This window comes from Rhinolophus sinicus, chromosome 11, assembly GCF_057876585.1.
Source record: "Rhinolophus sinicus isolate RSI-liver-muscle chromosome 11, RSI-T2T, whole genome shotgun sequence".
In the NCBI taxonomy this organism is placed as follows: Eukaryota; Metazoa; Chordata; class Mammalia; order Chiroptera; family Rhinolophidae; genus Rhinolophus; species Rhinolophus sinicus.
Window position 1 is genome coordinate 23757085 of NC_142511.1, and position 12920 is coordinate 23770004.

General features: G+C 52.2%; 1 protein-coding gene across 3 annotated transcripts in view; it reads left to right on the forward strand.

The window, feature by feature from the left end:
• The first annotated feature begins 1503 nt into the window (after positions 1 to 1503).
• Positions 1504 to 12920, forward strand: part of LRRN2 (leucine rich repeat neuronal 2) — a 98900-nt gene continuing 87483 nt past the window's right edge. For all 3 annotated transcript variants that reach the window (XR_016022778.1, XM_019711389.3, XM_019711390.3), the window contains exon 1: positions 1504 to 2067. The gene's annotated coding sequence lies outside the window, so the exon portion shown is untranslated. The remainder of the gene's footprint in view (positions 2068 to 12920) is intronic.

The window sequence follows — 12920 nt, forward strand, 5'->3', positions numbered from 1 at the left end:
CTTTCATCTCAAACCACGTGTTCTTAAAGGAGCTAAACTGCATCAGCTGCTCCACTCTTTACACCCGATGTGGTGTTATAGCAAGGACACTGTGAGTTCAAAAAGAGTTCAGATTCTTCCTGTAGATTTTGAACTCTCTGAACCTCCACTCCCCTGTCTGTTCAATGGGGTAAAAGTCAACTCTGAGGATAAAAATGAGAAAGAGGTGAAAAAACCTGGCATTCAATAGCTCTATAAATTCCCTCTCTTGTTCCTACCCTCCGGACAACCCACCCATTCTCCTCCGCTTGTCTCCACTTTCCTGCCTTTGCTGGTCCCTGTTTTCTCTGCCAGTTCAAATCCTACCCCTCCATTTGGACTCAGCTTGAAATCCAAGTCCTCCTTAAAACCTTCCATGAATAACCCTAGCCCAGATGGCTTTTTCTTTCTATATTTCTATGGCACTTGCATTGCCTTGAAATGTTACAAATTTGTTTTGTATAGTTCCAGCTTGTCCCTCTAAGCTCCTAGAGGCCATTGTGCCCCACAGCAGGGGTGGAGGGTGGGGACATGGGGGAGGTTTCAGAGTGCTGTGGGAACTTATGTGCTTCTCGAATATATGAAGGTGAGAACCCCCCTCTGTGCATACAGAACACACAGACCTTCAAACTGACTTTATAAATGCCTCCAGGCATGGATTTCCCACTGGCTGTGCCCTTGGAAAAGACAGAGCCATAAAACTCTGTCCATGTTCTGTCCAGAGCTCACCTCACAGGAGGCACTGAGCTCAAGCTCTGGATGAAGGAAGACATATCAGGTGCCCTCCTGGTAGAACTCCCCATACCTTGGGCTCCACCCCACCCACTCCAGTGTTGATTCTGCAACAGCAGGTGTGGCCTGTCAAGGAGCTGAGCTTGTTGCTTGCATTCTGAGTGGTCTGCGTGGACAGCCCCACCAAGTCATGGGCCTTCAGCCTTCACTCCAGCAGGACACTTACTCTCCTAAGCCCAGACTAATGGCAGGGACCCAGCCTTTCTAAGCCACCAGCACCATCCCAGTATCAACCTTCAGCATGGATCAACTCCTGCTCTCCTTCCCTAGTGTTCATAATGCCCAGCTTGCCGGGTGGGTACCCCTCCCCCCAAAGCCATGGCCCTGAGTGGGCTTGCCAGTTCCTGCCTAACACCTCGGTAGACTGACATCGTGTGCTAAGGACCAGGGTGGGGTTATCCAAGACGTCAGTACTGCCCTGCTGGGGGACGGGGACAATGCTGGAAGGGCATGAGAACTCAGGGGGCATCTCCATTCTTTAGGGTAAGAGTTGTCTGTATCGGTGAACAAATTCTAACCCTTCACTGCATTCTTTGGTCCATGCTAACTTTGGAAGGGTAGAACCTATTGCAAGAGGGTAAGAGCCAATATCAGAAGAGCCATCCCCTTCTCTCAGACCAGTCGCTGTGTCCCCTTCTTTCAGCTAAGCCTTGCCTCTAAAGGCACAAGAACACCACTGGCCCCAGACACTCAAGCTTTAGCATCTGGCCCCACCCAACTTCTCCCTCCCGGGAGTGGTTGTGTGTTAGGGAGGGGGGCCTCTGGTCACTCAGGAGTTAAAATGGCAGCGGGACTGGAGGGGGTGGCGTGGCATATAGACGAGGAGGAGGCGACCGGAGTGGGCTGGGGAGGTTTGGGAGAGCGGCGGCGAAGCGAGTGAGGAGGGCGAGTGAGAAGCAGGGAGCAGGCGCGCGGAGGGGCGCTGGGAGCCGTGGAACCCTGCTGAGGGCACTTGGCCACGCAGCGCGCAGAGGGAGTGCCGGGCTTAACCACGCAGGCTCCGGCCACTAGCGCCGGGGGCAGCGTGGAGCCCGGGGCGTGGGGCTCGGGCGGCCGGGGCAGATCGTTGTTCTGCGGTCGCCCTCCCCGGCTCTGCCCCAGCACCACTCCCAGCACAACTCCACGGCGGGAAGGCGCTCACGAACCTCCGCGATCTGGGCGGGCGACGCGCGGAAGGGCGCAGACCAGGTTCTCCAGCACAGCCCAGGCTGCAGCCGAACCGCGTGGCGGCCCCGGGACCCGGACGGCGGCAGTGGGGTGAGTGTGCGGCTGTGGGCTGACCCCGGGTGGCGCGGGGGCCTCTGGTGTGGCTGCAGGGACGAGGCGGAGGCTGAGAAAGGGACGGCCGCGGGCGCCGCCGAGCTGCCTGCAAGGGATCTGGTGACTCGGGGAGGGAGGCGGCCGCGAGCGCAGTGGGAAAGCGGACTGGAGAATTAAAGAAGGCAGCTGACCGCGCGGGCTGGACCCGAGGCGGCGGGAGGGGGCCGTCTGCGCCGTAACCCACCCAGAGGGGCCCGAACCGCCCCAAACTGTTGCTGGGGAGAGCGGGGCCCTGAGATGTCGGGACGCCAAGAGGTGGCAGAGGGGCTAGGGAGGGTGTGACGGGGGCGGACAGCCGGGTGGCAGCACTCTAGAGCCGCGAGGACTTTGCCTGCCTTGGAGCTCGGGTGTCTGTGCGGAGGGGACAAGATGGCCTTGGTGTCTGTCTGAAGTATCTGGAACCAGGAGCCAGGCTCCTCCGGGGTTGGCAGGAGTCTATCCGCAGCCTGGGATGGGACACTGGGGTGGGGGATGGGCCGGCCTTGGGCTCAGCCTGGGGGCTTGAGAGTGGGGAGCGAAATCCCGAGGACAACTGTGGGCCCACCGCAGCGCCCAGGGGACAGGAGGGGTTGGCCAGCCACAGGTGGTCCGTCTGTCCTGCAGGCAAGGGCGGCGCAGGCTCTGGTTGCCCAGCCAGCGAAGAGCCGCTGGTGACCAGGCTGAGCTGAGAAGCTGGAGGTGCTGGAGCCCCGGGCACTGGGGGCGGGCCTAGGGGGTGTTGCTGTGCTCCTCCCCCACTCCCGTCCCTAGCCTTCCTCCCCCACCGAACGAACAGGAAGGAAAATGTCAGCTGGGCTTTGTGCTATGTTCCTCAGGCTGCGCAGCTCCCATCTGTTGAAGGCAACGCAGCTTCTAATGGCAGGGTCGGGAGGGGGTGGGCTGGGCACAGCTCTCAGTGGCGGAGATGGACAGCACAGGCCCTCTGCTTGCAGACCCCAGGAGGTGGGCGGTAGAGAGAACAGCCTCCTATGGTCAGGGGAGTAGAGGTGGCTCCCTGCCAGCTTGGTCACCATCATCAGGAGCTCTGGGTCTTTCCATGTGCCCAAGCCCAAGCCAGGCTCTCCCATCCCCACCAGCCGGGGATGGACTGTGGTCCAGTGTCCTCTTCCTGTATGAGAAGGCCAGGATCCCCTCCCACTGCCCACTCTTCCTTACAGTTTCCTCCAACGAAAAGCACTGAGCTTGGGGTGAGCAAGGCTGTGTACAAGGCATGAACCCCCCAGCCCCCACCTATGGACCCTGTTGTTATCACAAAAAAGTCACATGTGGGTGGCCTGACCCACTTTTCTGACTGGCCAGGTGCCCTTGTGGGGAGAAGATGGAAAGAGAGGGGCATAGCTAGAGGTCTGAGCCTTCTAGGCCCTTTGCTTTCCCCTGGGCTGGCTCACACTGTCTCCTCCTTCCTGCCTAGGGGGTCCCTCTGGACATGGCATGGGATGTCATTATCTAGAAAGGATGGCACTAAAGGCCTCAGTGCTCCAGAGACTGAGACCTGCCCAGGGTCTAGCAAACACCTGGTATCTAGGAGCACCGTCTGCCCCAGTCCATACCCTCCCGCTGGCACAGCCTAACCCAAAGGAGACACCAGATGCCTGTGGGAACTCAGAGGTCTTCTAAGACACATTCCACCCAGGCTGAGACAGCGGTTTCCTCTGTCACTCTCCACAATTCCTCCCCACTCCCCATTTTTCCCTTGTGCCTTCCTCCTTCTTCCTTTTTCTCTCTCCTTCACTCTTCACTCCTTTCCTCAAGCATCTCTTCATCGCCCTTTCTTCTCACAGTGCTCTCCCTCTTCTTTCACCCTCCTTCTCCCCGAGACTTCTCCCTTGCTCCCCTCCAGGTCTCTGTCTTCACATTTGCTCCCCCTTCTCTTTCATAAACTGCAGCTTTCATCACAAGCCAGGCAGGTGCTCTGTGCTTTGCTGTGTCCGCTTTGCAGAGGAGCCGGGGCTGGTGGGCCTGGCAGCTGCATTTCCCTGGCATGTCTCCTGTACCCTACCATTTGCCCCTTTTACCCCTCTTTTCTTCATTTGCAAGGAAAAAGGAAATGCACTGTTTTTTTAAAAAAATATTCCTTCCTTCGACAATTTATTGAGCACCTACTATGTGCCTAGCACTATTTTAGGATGTAAGGACACATTGATTAAACAAACTTCCATGTCTCAGGTCAGAACTGAACTTGTACCTGGACTTCCCAGCTGATTAGTTCTGTACCCACCAGACTCTCAAAGATCCACTGCTTGGGGGCGGGGGGTGAACAGTCCTAGTGAACCGTCATCATTATTACACTGAGTGACCCCTAACATGACAGGCCCATTTCCTTACAATATACCAGGTACCACAAAGCTTACAGACCCAGGGCCATGGTCTGAGTGGAAGCCCAGTGCTTTAGACAGAGGAGGAAAAAAAGATACAGATCTATTACTGAGTACCTACTAAGCACCTGTCTGTCAGAGCTTTACAGAAATTATCTCACTCAATCCTCCTGACAACCTTCTAAGACCCGGGTTATAATCCCCACCTTTATAGCTGAGGAAATTCAAGGACCAGAGAGGATCCGCCACTTGCCTCAGGTCACATAGGTTTCCGTTTTGAAATCACTGATTGTTTGTAGTTCATTTGGCCCCTATGATGTCTTTGACATCTGGTAAGTTGTACAGTTATCTAAGGATTACATTGTAATCAAACTCTTCAGGCACCTGCTTGTCTCCTCAGAATACATAAGAATTTTCTTGCATGAATAAGCTTTCTTAAGTGATCAGGGAAGGCTTCCTGGAGGAGTTGGGACTCTGAGAGAGAAGGTGGGGAGGGCATTAGTCTTTCTGATGCTACACAGATGTGCGACAAGCTGTAGGTAGGCAACCCCCACTCTATACCACCACCCTGCATTCAGGTAGAGTTGATGGGAAATTCCTGTTTTCATTAAGGGTCAGAGGGTAAGACCTTGGTCCATGGCCAGTCTAATGAGTCAGTGACACTGGTGTTCTCAGCCTCCCTGGCCAAGCCTTGACTCTGTAAAAGCTCCAAGGCAAAGCATGGGGGTGGGAGGTTTTTGAGCCTGCAAGAATTACAGGGAAGGGCAAGGACGATGGGCAGATGCTGGATGGGGCGGAAAAAGGGGAGAGTGACCAGGAACAGAAGGGGAAGAGGACAAAGGCAGAAGGTAAACTGAGAAACAAAAACCAGAAGGCAAGAGACATGCAAGAAAAGACACAACCAGACAGAACAGGCCACAGCCTGTGGTAGAATTGCTAAGACTGGGTGAATAAGAACACCTATATCTTGTACTTCCCTAAAGGCCTTGGTTTCTCTCAGTCCTGCAGCTCAGAGGCTGGGATAGTCCCCAGCTTAGCCTTATGCAGGCAGTTGCTTACCCAATCAGACCATCTTTTCTAAGCACCTACCTGTATGCTCAGACCTGTGCTAGGTGCTGGAGACAAAGAGACACATCAGGCATTCACAGTAAAAAAAACATAGATTCTGGAGCTACGTAGCTGGCGTTTGAATCCAGGCTCCACCCCTTTTAGCTGAGTGACATTGGGCAAGTCATCTAACATCTCTGTGCCTCAGTTTCCTCATGCGTAAATGGGATACTAATAACATCCTAGAGTTGTTATGAGAATTAAATGAGATAATACACATAATTAGCTTAGAACAGTGCCTGGCATACGATTAAGTATATTCTTATTATTCAATAGGAGAGTCAGTCTTACATTAATGAAACAAGTGGTATAATACAGGTATGAGCAGATAAAGAGGTAACGATCTCTGTCTGCAGATTAGGAAATAGTTCTCACAGCACGTGATATGTGGGGCAAGGCTTAAAAGGGAGTTAACCAGGCAGAGGTGGTGAGCCTGGGGACACTGGTGCCAAAAGCATCTGGGGCGAGGGATCATGAAAAAGCGCTGTGTTGGGGATGTGTCGCCCCCTGTGGATGTCAGGAGTACGTTGGACATGTCCCACCTCAGCCTCTTTGTTTGCAGTGCTAGGAGCTGAGCTTCCAGTGGGGCTCACAGGTCACCCAGAAAGTCTCCACACTCTCCAACCTAAAAGAGTTGGTCTTTGGGCAGGAGACCTGGTGCTTTCCTGCTGGGATTTGGTCTCATGATTATGACTTCCTAAATTTTCTAAGCCACCATCAAGCAGTCTCTGCTCCAAACTCAGAGCTGCCAAAGCCCTTGTCCTCTGGCCTCTTGCATTTGGGGACCTAGGAGACACCTTAGCCTGAGGGAGCTACTTATTAGGAGGTGAGCTTAACCAGATCTGGTTTAGAATTCAGTTTCTCTCTGTACATTTCTTCCACCCACACCTTCCCTGCTGCTCAGCATTTGATAGGCCTGAAGTGAGTTCCAAGATGAAGGGCAAGCAGAGGGCTCTCGGTCTCCACTTCTCACATTGTCATGGCACCAATCATAGCAGCTAGTATTTATTGAGCACTTACTATGTGCTGGGCACTGTGCCAAGTGCTTTACCTACGTTATTCCATTAAATCCTCAAAAATACCCCTATTATCTCTAGTTTAAACTGTGGAAACTGAGACTCAGAGGTTCAGTAACTTGCTCAAAGACATATAGCTAGAAAAAAAAAAAAAACCCAGGAAGGATTTAACCTTCCTTCTGACCCTGCATCTTAACCACCCCTAGTGGTCCTTGGGCTTGGAGGATGCTCTGGGGTAAGCCAGCCCACTGTCCTCCCTCCCTACAGTAAAAAGCTCCCCAAGTACTGTCCAAGCTGGAGGCTGCCTGTCCCCTTCTTGGGACCTTCAGAGAGGGTGTCGTGTCTTCCTCTTGCTCCCACAGATCACAACTCCTCAAGAAACAACATTGTTTCCTTGTGCCTCAGAGGCCACACACAGCCAGTGGCCTCCGAGAAGCTGGACCCTAAGCGTCAGTCCCCAGGGCCATAATAGTGGAAACAATGCAGGGGTGACTTCTGGGAGATGTGAGGATGGGTGCAGACCCCAGACTCAAGCAGATTAGGTGGGGACGGTTTGGGACACCCCTATCAGTGGGGTGTCCTTAAGAAGGCAGCCTCATATGTCTTAGGAAGAACAAGACACATATAATTGTTCATTTTTACAAACCCACAGGGCAGATCCTTTAGGAAAAAAACATGGGAGCATAGGCAGCGATTTCTGGGCAATCAGCATTGGTCCTGCAGGAAAAGTGGGTCTGTCTTACCTGATCCTTTCAGGGGGGAAGAAAACAAGGAGGAAGAGATAAGAAAGGCAGGAGGTCATGTTCCTCTGTAGTCTTCTCAAAGTGAGCATTCAAAGGCAGATGATGAAAGTGTCTGTCTTTGGCCTGGGAAGGCAGAGGTGGTGATTTCAGGAGATGGAGCAGCCACAGAGGGGCAGCTGGTGGACAAGCTAGAAGTTTCAAAGCTGTGCATGGGGAGAGGCAGGACTTGACTACCTTGCCTGGTGATCACCCCACCCCTCCGTCTTCCACTTCTGGGTAGACCTCTCTAGGTGATGAAGGCAGCTGGGGCTCACACAGCTCCAGGCCCCTGAACTTCAGAAGGTGCTTCCCCAGAGTCAGCCCAGGGAACGGTGAAATCCTACATGTGGAGGGGATGGGGTTCCCAGGTGGGAATTCCCGCCTGTTCTCAGGAATTTTTTTCGCTTTCCCGTTCCTGAATCCCAAAATACAAACTGTTTTCTGTTCTCCACGATGAATCGTTTCCACAGTGACGGTCCATACTACCAACTACCTGGGTTCAAGGAGCTGATTTTCCCAATTTCCCGACCAACTTTTCTCAGGATTCGGGAACGGGAAAGCGAAAAAATTCCTGAGAATGGGCAGGAATTCCTGCCTGGAAACCCTAGGAGGGGACCCACAGAATGTTCCTGTCCGTTGCCCATTGCTTAGCAAAACCATGCCTCAGCCACGTCGGACACAGGGTAGGACTGGAGTCTCTTCATTCAGCAAGAACTTCTAAGCATCTGTACCTGGCCTGGGGGGATAGACACAGTGAGCAGCCAGCAGTCAGAGGTTTCTGCCCTCATGGAGCTTATACCTGATTGTCTGAGGAGACAGTAAAATAAATAGCATATTAGAGGGTGGCAATTGCTAAAGAGAAAAATTAAGCAAGGAAGAGGGGGACAGGAGAGGACGTGTTAGGAAAAGGAGAGTTTGTAATTTTGCACAGCATGGCCTGGGGAGACCTCACTGAGAAGGTGACATACGAGTAAAGAGGAAGTGGCTGCAAGCCGGTAAGGGCACACCAGGCAGAGGGAACAGCAGAAGCAAGGGCTCAGAGGCTGGGCTGTGCCTGGTGGGTTTGAGGAGCACGGAGGAGGCCAGATCTTGGAGAGCCCTGGAGCTGGGATGAGGAGTTTGGTCTTTCCTCAGTGTGAGATGGAGAGCCTTTGCAGAGTTTTGGGGCAGGGGGTAATGTGATCTGACCTTGAGCACAATCCTAGGCAGTGTGGAGTGGGAGGCGGGGAGAATATAAAGAAATGTTAAGTCACGTCTTTACTGGTAAGGAAACCTATAGATCCGTTGGGGAGGCAAAACTTATACTCCCAAGAAATAACAAGGGAATAATACCAGACAGTATTTAAAACCAAGTGCTAAACTGTGTGATTTAGACTATAAATGTTATCAGAACTGTGAGCTCTGTGTGGGAGTTTATAGGGAACGCTGCCTCGAGGGGGTGTGGCTGATGGGGGCTGGAGAACGGGGTGGGGTTTGGCTCTGCAGAGGGGGGAGTTCTCAAGAGGGGAACTTGTAGCTCGTGGAGGTGGAAGGGGGAGAAGGTGACCATGTAGGGGGAGGACACATGGGTGGGATCAGTCTTTTTCTCTGGAGCAGTCCCTTCCCCACCATCCAGGTTTCTGGTGTCCCCTTTGTTCTGTCTGGTCAGGAGAGCGGCCCTGTTTTTAAAGGATGAAAACCCATTGTCCGTTTAATAACAACTGTCACCCCAATAAATTTTAATTAAAAAAAAAAATTGTCCGGCCTTCTTGCTAGCCTATGTCTGTCCTTTGACACCTCTTGCTTTGAGAAGGACCCCTTTCCAGTTCTCAGCTCTCAGGTGGTTTCCGAGGTCTGCCCTCCACTAATCGGTTGCTGTCCACCAGCCCCGCAGCCCGCTGATGTCAGGCCCAGTTCTCTGCCATTCCTTGAACTCCATTTTTCTACCCAGTCTGCAGCTGGCTGCTTTTCTCCCTTCCTCTCACTGTCCGGGCTCCTGTTTGGTAGGTTACTCCTAACACATTCCAATTTGTTTCATAAATAGTGGACTGGAAATAATATTGTGCCAAAATGAGCAAACATTCTTCCATGAGGGATGAGTTTGCCCTTTCCCTGGAGAGAGACCACCTGGGCCTTCGGTCTTGGGGTTTGGTTCACTTCTGACCTATAGAAAGAATATCCTGGAGTGGAGTGGGGTCCCTCAGTAGTGCCTTCACTTTCCCCTCGCTCTCCCCACCACCAGCCAAAGAGCAGGAGCCAAGAGTCACACAGGCAACCGGTTGTGCTAAACAGCCTTCTCCCGTCCTCTGTGCCCTGGCAGCCTGAGAAAGGAGGGCCCACAAACTTGACCTGGAAGCTCTGGGCACAACCTCAGGCCTGAGCCTGAGGCTTCGATCCTCCTGGCTCCCAGTCCAGAGGAACTGGAATCAGTTAGAGCTGGGTTAGCGTGCTCGTCCCTTAGCTACACGCCCTTGGGCATTTTACTTAACCTCTCTGAGCCTCAGTTTCCCCGTCTATAAATTTTGGTTCATAACACCCACTTCATCGAGTTGTTAATAATAAGAACTAACATTTTTGAGTGCTTACGATGTGCCCAAAGCTTCATTGTATTCATTCTCACTTAATCCACATAACACTGTGAAGTGGATATGATTTTCTCCAATTTTGCAGTTGAGGAAACTAAAGCTGGGAAACATTAAGTAACTTGCCCAAGGCCACACACAGCTGGCAAGTGGCAGAGCCAGAACACAGCCCCAAATCTTCCTAACTCCAGAGCTCTGCTTCTCAACCACCACATTAAACAAGCTAATCTGTGTAAAGTGCCTGCTACAAAGTAGAAGCTCAATAAATCTTAGTTCCTTGCCCCCTCAGTTTCCCCAGGGCCACCCCTCCAAAGAGCAGCTTTACCCTAGCGCATCACATTTCTCTTCCGGGATCCCCTGGGACATATGATAGAGGTAGGAATAGGAATGAGCTGCCAGTTTATACCGAGGGAAAAAAATAAGGTCGAGAGAGGGTAATTTGCATAAAATCATAAAACACCAGGGCTGTGATTCATACCCAGGACACTTTTCTCATAAGAGTTTTTTTATTCATCCCCACCGGGTCCCTGGCAGTTGGCAGAGATGTCTTACGGATGTTATGTTGCATGGAAGGCGAATGAGAGGCCACCATCTCCCTCAGGACAAGTCAGAGTCTGTCTCACCTTCAAATTCTACAGTTGGTCACTATGGGCCTGGAAAGATGCTAGCAGGAAGATTCTAAGACCTACGCTTTCTGAACTTGGTACTGTTTCTAGAGTTTGTTATGATAATCTGGGAACTCCTCTGGATGGATCTGGGAAAAGGACGGTGTTGAAGGTCAAGGTATGGGAAGAAAGGATGGCATCTCAATTTTGTGACTGTTAAATCAGTGTGTGCTCTGTACCTAGTGCAATGCCAAGGGATGGGGACGGGTACTGGGGAGCAAAGGAAAACAGGGTCATGTCCTCGGCCTTCATCCGGTCTGACGGGAGAGACCATTCACATGCATGCATGGACACACACACACACGCACGCACGCACATCCAGCTCAATCTGACCTTACCTGGAAGTAAAAACAGAAACAGGTGACTGCAGAGTAGTCTGAGTATGTATGTGCATATAGAATGGAAAGGAAAGAGCTGAGACAAGTGGATTCCCCCAAACAGCCCTCATTCTTTCCTCCCTGGGGAGCTCTTTTCTGGTGGACATAGAGACCCATCACTCTGTGCACCACACCAAGACAGCCTAAGTCTGCCAGCGTTCGCACTTGATAGACAGGCCCCAGAGTTCCTCTGAATTCCTTGTAAGGATCACCCAGGTAGAAAAACAGTCCAGGTCACAGCACTTTAAAACTGATGGCAACTGAGACTCCTGTGGCTTTCAAACATTTACAGAAATTGATCCATTTTTAAAAACATATGTGTGATAGACAGAATAATGGACCCCAAAGATGTCTGTGTACTTGGCCCTGGAACCTGTGACTATGCCAGGTTACATGGCAAGAGGAATTAAGTTTGCAGATGGAATTAAAGTTGCTAATCAGCTGACCTTAACATAGATTGTCCTGGAATATCCAGTAGACCCAGTGTAATCACACGGGTGCTTTAAATGTGGAAGACAGAGGCAGAAGCCAATGTCAGAGCGAGAAAGGCTGCATTGGTGGCTCTGACGAGTGAAGGGGCCATGAGCCAAAGCACGTGGGGAGCCTCTAGAAGCTGGGAAAGGCCAGGAAACAGACGCTGCCTAGAATCTCCACAAAGGAACGCAGACCTACCAACACCTTGATTTTAGCCCAGTGAGACCCATTTTGCACCGTAAGATAATAAATCTGTGTTAAACCACCAACTTTATGGTAATGTGTTATAGCAGCAACGGGAACTTACTACAAGGCTGCTGTAGTTGGCACTAAGCGGGTGGACCAGAACCCCACTGGCTCTGCCTCCTCCTGACCCATGACCCCAGAGGAATCATTTCATAACTGAAGAGCCCAGTGTGAAATAAACCGTGTCAGAAACACATCCCAGTTGTTTTCCAGATGATGAAACCAAGGCCCAGAGAGAAGTGGCTTTGTCGGAGGTCACACTGAGTTAGTGGAAGAGGGGAGACTCCAATCCAGGGCCTGCTTCTGTCTTGTCAGAAGCTCTGGGTACTTACTGGCAGTCTTACACACAGTCTCTCAACCATTTTCAACAAGTGTGTGTTTTAACTTACAAGGGCCCGGGCACTATGCTAAGTGCTGGGCAGAAGCCAAGTGAGTTCCAAGCGCAGGAAGAATGTTGCTTGAGGGCTATTCTGCCTTCAGCCCCTTGCTGGGCCTCAGTCTCCTCCAAGCACAAGCACCAGCTCAGGTTTCTAAGGGCTGTCAGTGGTCCTTGGCTCCGGGATGGTCCCCAGGTGGGCTTTATCCCAGCCACCTCCTCTGGAGACAGACACAGGTCTGTGGGGGACGGGCCTGGGACCACTGGCCCAGGATGCACCTGCCCTTCCGAAGCCTGTGCAGCATTTATCACACCTACCAAGCTGCACGTGGGCAGTACTGGGGCTTTGGGGAGGGGATAGAGAGGAGAAGGCAGAGCCTGGTGCCCTGTCTGGAATCAGAACCCCAATAGTTCGTAGCGCATTATCTTCCCTTTGCTAGGCACTTTGGCCTTTCCTGCTCTCCCCACAGCACACCTGAGCCACAGGCTGACCCTCAGGGCTGCCAGCTCCTGGTGTCGGTCTCCATGGCAACCCCACATTTGTTGTTCTGGTTTCTAATGACTTATTGGCATGTGTGGTAATTTGTAGAGGTTGGCAGGCAGAGTTTAGGGAAGTGGGGGGGGGAGGCAGTGAGAGGGACTTGGCAATGGGGAGGGGGTCAGGTGTTGGCTAAAGATGGAGGCACTTTTCTTTCTGCCCCATCCTTCCTATTCCCTGCTGTGTAATATCCGGAGTGAGGTCGCTGCTTCAGATCCGGAGCCTCCCCTCTCTGAGGAGCGTCAGAAGGAGACAGATGGACAGACAGCTGTAGAACACAGCTGCTCACCTGTCAGGCAGAGGCAGGCAGGTGTGGGGGCTGACAGCCGTGTT